Raw genomic sequence first — 7,306 nt, 5'->3', positions numbered from 1 at the left:
TAAAGATGGTTTGATTTTGATTAAAGTTGTTACTTAGCTCTTCTGAATATGGACTATTATAAATCTAAAGTTCGTTTTTTAAATTGACCATTATGGACCAAAATAAGTGGAAAGTATTTAAAACGGTACACGGGAGTTTTGAATACAACCCTGTCTTACGAGGAAAAGAAAATCAAAACAATTTTTCAACCAGGCCAAAATCCAAAACTTTTGCAAAGAATGCATATGCAAAAAAGGTTACGAACTGGTCCTAGTTGTTGGTAAAGGAAACTGCACCATCTGCCTTTGTCTAAGATAGTGGATTGGAGAGGGTACAATACTGTTCCATCCAGCATAAGTATAAGTTTGGGGGGGGGCACCTTATGATGAATTACACACGCACACCCACCCACCCACACCCACACACACACTCACACACACACACAGTGTGTAAGGTCTACGTCACAGTCAGTTTTTAATGAAATAAAAACTTTTTGGCAAAGTGAATTTCATTGTACACCGAACCAATGACGACAACTTACTTACAGGAAGGGAAAAAGTATGTAGATATACTGAAAAGGAGTGTGTGGGTGTGTAGAAAACCGCCAAAAGCTGCCACTGATGATGATAATAAGACGATGCTGACAACCGCAGTAAAAGCAAGCGGCGAAAAACAAGAAGACAACACAAAGACTGGCTACAACAGACGGTGGCTGGGGCAGGGGGGTAATAGGGCTGTGTCTTGGGTGTGAGGGCGGTTGACACAAGTGTTTCAAAATACATACATTGGCCCCTAGAACCACCGATGTTGTTCCCACTCCATTACCACTGGGAAAGAGAGAGAGCCAACTACTGGCTATGTATGTACGTACAACTACAAAACGCAACACTTTTTGTTGTTGCTGTTGCTGCTGCTGCCACTTTGCTGCTTGTAAACTCGCATCTTTTGTTGTTATCTTTGTTTGCTGATGACGCATGTGTGTCAATGTATGTAAGTGCGAATCTTTATTTTTGTGTGTTTGTTTACGTTATTGCTGTTGTTGTTGCGGTTGTTTCCCATACAAATGTGTATTTGTAAGTACTTATAATTCCACCTCCGCACAAACGAACCCATCCAACACGCAGCCCATACCAATTTCCATATGTGCACATACACATACACATGTACAACTGTGTTTCGCCTCCCCCAGATACGCCTATAATTTTTTGTATCTTTATCTTATTCCATTTTGCTGCAATAAAAAGGATCGCTTAATTGTTTAATTTTGTTGCCTTATAATTGTATTTTAATTTTGAAGTTTCCCGAAGTAGCCAAACATTGTTTTCGTATACTCTTCCTTTGGCAAAACAATATCAGATTCCATTTCCCAATTAGGTCTTTAATAATCTTTAAGAGCCCATCTCAACTTCTAGGTGAGGCCCCTCGTAATGTTGAAGATTTCAATCTAGATTCATAACCTTTCGAAGGATAATTTGATTTAGGATCTTGCCAACTGGTGGATCGAACCAAATGTTTAGCAGTTATATGAAATCTCTTGTTTCCATTAACTCTGTGCTGATCGCTTCCGAATGGTTTTCTTAAAGGGAGTTAAGTTTGCGGCAAGGCTTTTCGGGCGAGTATATCAGGATAATTTGGCTTTTCTTTATATTTTTTTTATGATATATATGTATATGTGTGTATGTGTGTGGGATGAGCGTGTATGTGTATGTGTACATATTTTTACTGCGGTTTATTGTGTTATGCACTCGCAAAACTTGTATCTATTTAAATTTTGTGTGTGGCAACATGTTTATTTTATAACCTTGAGGCAGTGGCAGAAGTATAGCAATCAGAGTCGGGGTAGCGCCGCATCTCTGGAAACTGTAGCAAAAGAAGAAGAAGCACCCAGTGCCAGGCTCTTCATGTTTGACGGAAGTTTAATTGAATACACCGCTTACTGGGAATATGGATAGCGGCGCGGTGTGGGACGAAGCAATGGACGGTGTGGTGGATGCTGTGTCTGTGTGTGTGTTATTTGCAGCCAGTTGGCCGCAAAACATTTACCGCATGTACAACACGAAGTAGCAACAGCAGCAGCAGCAGCAGGCAGGGCTCGCTAAAACAAATGGCAATCAAGTTGAATTGTTACAAGTGCCTCCTTCAGGCTTTTGCCATTTTGTTGAAAATTTACTCAACTTTTTTGATTTAATAATGAAAAAGAGTCCTTTCCATATGTGTGTATGCAAGTGAGTCCAAGCAACAGCTGGCGCTGTAAGGCAATGCAATCTTTTCAACAGTTTTTCTTCACTTTGCCCCCTCCATCCCACAACAAAACACACTTTCTTGTGTTCTTTTTTGGTTCTTCTTTTCTTTTTTGGGGCTTTGACTAATTCAACTCGTCTGAACTTCACAAATAAAATTAAATACATACATCTCGTATGATAACACATATACTTATAAAGAATTTTTCCTGCGTGTGTGTGTTTGAAAATTTCAATTTGCAACACTTTAGATTTGCGTCCTAAGGAAAAATGTGAAAATCTTAATTGTCAATCATGTTGACAACTCAGCCGCAAGCCTGCAGTATCCTTGCCATCCTGCCACAGGATGCTTGAAGTGATTTAATTGAAATTCTATTTGGAAAACTATTCAGGAATTGAGAACTTCTTTTACAGTCATCACTGCTTGAACACCTCTTTGCATATGCCCATATGCAACCCAAGACCTTTTCCTCTCTCTGTCCCTGTCTCTGTGTATATTTATTCGCCTAAACGTTTTAATTAAGAATTTCCTTTGTCCATTTGCCTCCATTTGTCTCTGCACAATAACAAACTACATTATCATGAACATCACAATTTTTGTCGTCATACATCATAATCCCCATCATCATTATCGTTTTCGTCTCTTGATGTAACTACAATGTATAAAGAACAAAAATGCATTCAAGGAAGGTTTATAACCATTATGTTAACAACAAATACAGCAAAAACAAATTGTAAAAAATAAACAAACAAAAAAAAAAAAAAGCAAAATTAAAGAAAAATCTATAAAGCATTTAAAACAAAATAAAGGAAAAAGGTTGTTTCATAATTGTATTGTATTGCTTGCAGTTTAAGTAATAAGTCATGTAATGCTTTGAAAATCAATACAAATATTATAAAATACATATAAACTACAATACCAAAGTATTAACTTTAAATCATACGATATACCCAAAAGCAAGAGATAATGTTGACAAAAGTTGAGAAACAATAATTATATGTGCCATTATTAGCAGACATCAAATGAAATATGTAATTACAAACGAGTACACTCAAGGACTTCATACATTACGACCGAATGTTTAATGGGCAAAATAGCAACAAACGACAAGACAAGACAAGACAAGACAAGGCACTTACAAGTTATCGTCCTTTCACTTTTGGCGACTTCCAAACAACCATTATAGAAATTGCTAAAAGTTTTGAATTCAAGTGAGTTTTTTTTTTTTTGGTATTACTACTTTATCCTTCGCCAGGCGGACTAACTAAACAATTTCAACCACTTACATATGGATCAGGTTCACCTTTTGTGTGGTTTTTATGAGAATGGAAATATTATTAACTAAACCACCAAATTCCATAGGTCATATTTCGTTTGAGTTTTCAGGTATTTGACTTGGTTTTGTCACTTGAGCCCATAGTGTGTAGAGAATTTAGTATTATAAGTATAATAAGGCAATGCGTCGACTTACATTCACAACTTCTGTATATAATCATATATGTATGTAAGTAGTGTTTTTTTTTAAATTTTTTTTTATTAATTACTATTAAATAATGTAAAAACTGATGCAAAATATATGTATGGTTCCATATAAAGTTGAGTCGAGAGATAGTTATGATGTTGAAGGAAAATTTATTTTGTATGCTAAATGAAATGAAATTGTATATAGCTTAAAATAAAATGAAAACAATAACAATATATGTATGTACTTATAAATTATATTACCTAAATGTATATGGAGTTTACCAATTATTCAAAATATAGGCGTATACATATACATACATACATACGAAAACGAAAACGAATAACAATATGAATACATATACTAACGATAAAATACAATTACTAATTAGTTGATATTTAATTACTTCCACGTACATATGTAAAAGCAGATATATTTAAATGAAAATGCAATAAACATACAAATATTATATATACACATACATATATACACATAAATATATACAGGCATACATAAATACATACACAAAAAGGACATGCGTACATAAACAAATAATATACAAGATATTACATGGAAACAAAACAACTAGAAAATAATACCATTATTTAAAAAAAAAAAAAATACACATACACAGAAAAAGAACATTAAAACCTTCTACAAATAAAGGACAAATATATTTATTAAAACTGATAAGCCAATTCCAATTAGGGTGGAAAATGAGAATTTCAAACTTGAAAACAATCTCCACAGAGAATGTGGCACATTCCCGGGGAATCCACAAGTTATCACCTCATCATATGGTTAACACTCAATGGCACATTTTGAAGGATTTCAAGCAAATTTCATCAATATCCGACCACAATATTAAGTACGAATATGCAATTATTAGATGCCAAGTTATTAAAAGGCTTGTGTTGGAAAATTGTATTATTTATCTGGACAGAAAAGCATCCTTCTGGACTAGCATTCGTTCCAATTGGCATCCTTCTCGCACATTGGTTCGTTTGGCCATCGTTGGAAAATGTATCTAACAGATACAAGGATGCTCTAGTATATTTGTTTCTGATCAGTCTTAGTTCTGATTTTATGAATGATTTTTTTGGAATGAAACTGATTACCTCGGAAACTGTACTGAGGTAAGTCACAAAATTTGATGAGTGAATCCAACTAATTAGTAAATCTGGTTTTCAATTGGAAAGGTTTCCGTGTAACCGTTTTTTACCAAGTGTGTGGCGAAGATTACCTACCGAATTGGGTGGCTCTAGCTCTTATGGCCTCCGAGAACTACATTAGTGGTTCAATTGTTGGGCGGACAGACGGGCATGATGTCGTTGAAGATTAGATATTCTTTATGGGGTCGGAAATGTGTCCTTCTGCGTGTTACATATATTTCAGCGTCTTTAGCATGTACAGTAAAAATTGCCATAGGCGATCACCCTTGGGACTGACCAAATTGTTCGTCTATGGCACCTCCTTCTCGCTTACTGGAGGCGTTCGCAGAGAATTCTTGGTTTGAGAAACTCGAACCTGAACTAAATGCTCCACAGCGGGGCCTGGGAATTCACTTTAGGTAGAATGTTTCATAGTGAATTCCAGTTTGAGGTAGGATACATACATATATATATATACATACATATATAGATACATACCTTCTTTATACCCTTCCAAAAAGGGTATTTAAAGTTTTTGTCAAAAACGTGCAACCCATAGAAGATATAGCCATGTCCATTCGTCTGTCTGTTCTTCTGTGTGGATAGACGCGATGTTCATCTAGACCGTTTTAGCTGATGAACTGAAATTTTGCATGTGGCCTTCTATATGCTGCAGGGATGGCATACAATGTATTCCATACATATCTCGAATCGGATCCACTATATGATATAGCTCTCATACAAACGGCAAAGTCATAAACAGTAACTTTTCTCAATAGCTTCGCTATTATCGCGAATATTTAAGACATTTGTGCCAAATTTAGTCAGGATAAGGTGTCTATATCGGCGCGGCTGAGGCTATCCCCGGCCCTCTCGTTATTTATCCTTTGTAAAAGGTAATATACAATACAATATTAATAATATTTTACAATTCGGCAATTTTATTAAGTCCAAAGAAAGCCCGTGCAACATGCTTGCATCAAACGAGCCACTGTGCATCGTTGAAGCAGTTGCACACAAAATTTAACTCTCGAGCACAGCAGGAAATCCGTTTCTCTGAGCTAAAGCGGAAGTTGTTGTGAAAATAACACAGCAAATAACTTCTGCAACCGCAATGAGCACGAGTGGCTCACACACACACACACACACACACACACACACTAATACGGACACTAGGACAGTGACTGACACCCAAAAAACTTTCGACAAAAACGACATAAAAAAGGAATGGAATGGAAGAGGCAAATAGAAAAAAATTACTTTATCCTCTACTGTCCACTTGAAATGTGGTCAAAGTAGCTGGACGACTCAATGGTGGCATTTATCGTAATTTCGTTATAATGCTAAAACAGTGTTGTCATTGTTTTTATCCAGCTCATCTTCAGCCGGCCGTCGCTTTGACTTTTTGGCCCGCGCCAAGCCCCCTTTAACTCATCGGCCCATTCAATGGTCTTCACTTGAAGCCAAGCGAAAAAGTTAATTAAAATCCACTCAATACAATCAGACTTTATTCCATGGGACACATTATCACACACAAATGTATTTATTGACATTTAAAAGACTAGTTAATGACAAAGAGAACAAATCAAAACTGATCGCACAAGACAGCCTGAGTCAAATTATTCGTTACAAATGAATACCCTTTCTAGTACCTAATCTTCGGAAGGGCCGATTGCCATTTGGAAGTACCGACAGTTTAGATAGAATACCCATCTAAATCGGGCCAGAGGTTTCCTTTCCCATTAATTTAGAAAACGTATTGATTTTTACAGGAAACAAAAAGGTTATTCCAATCGGTTTACGGTTTCAATCTTCGAGGGAACAAAACATTTATATTGGCATGTTATACGTCATTAGACACCGACAAATTATATTTTAAATTACTAAACTTGGCTCGTCCAAGCAGTTTAGGTAAAACGAAAAGAACGTCTGTTTCCTTAACTTAATACTTTTTGGCCTTCTTATGAAACAGTTGGTAAACCAGTGGCGTAGTAACGGGGGGGGTTTTGGGGATAAAACCCCCCCCGAAAATTGGTTCATTTCTTATAAAATTGATTCAGCCAATTCAATATCTTTGATCCTAAAACATGTTAACCCCCCAAAAATTTTCTGGCTACGCCACTGTGGTAAACATTTGATGCAGAATTTGATAATTGTAGACTCGTTTAGAAATAAAACAAAGCGTTCTTTTGGAAACTATTTATTCTCAAACAAAACCATATTCTTCACTTTACTTTCAATGATCAGTTTACATGAATTTCCCGCAATTTAAGTTTTACTCAGGTCTTATAGTGCTTGAATGCCTATGTTAAATATATCTTACCGTGGCCATATTTTCTAATCATATTTTAAATACTTACTTTCACTTTCAATCACTACGTTAACTGGTGTAGGCAGGGGAAGGGGCAAGAGAAAGCCGCGTGACCCTTCGCAGCCGTTACATTTAAATGCGCAATGGGCCATGGCCAGAAC

Source organism: Drosophila tropicalis, unplaced genomic scaffold, assembly GCF_018151085.1.
Source record: "Drosophila tropicalis isolate 14030-0801.00 unplaced genomic scaffold, ASM1815108v1 contig_9, whole genome shotgun sequence".
Lineage (NCBI taxonomy): Eukaryota > Metazoa > Arthropoda > Insecta > Diptera > Drosophilidae > Drosophila > Drosophila tropicalis.
Note: the sequence above shows the minus strand (reverse complement) of the source record.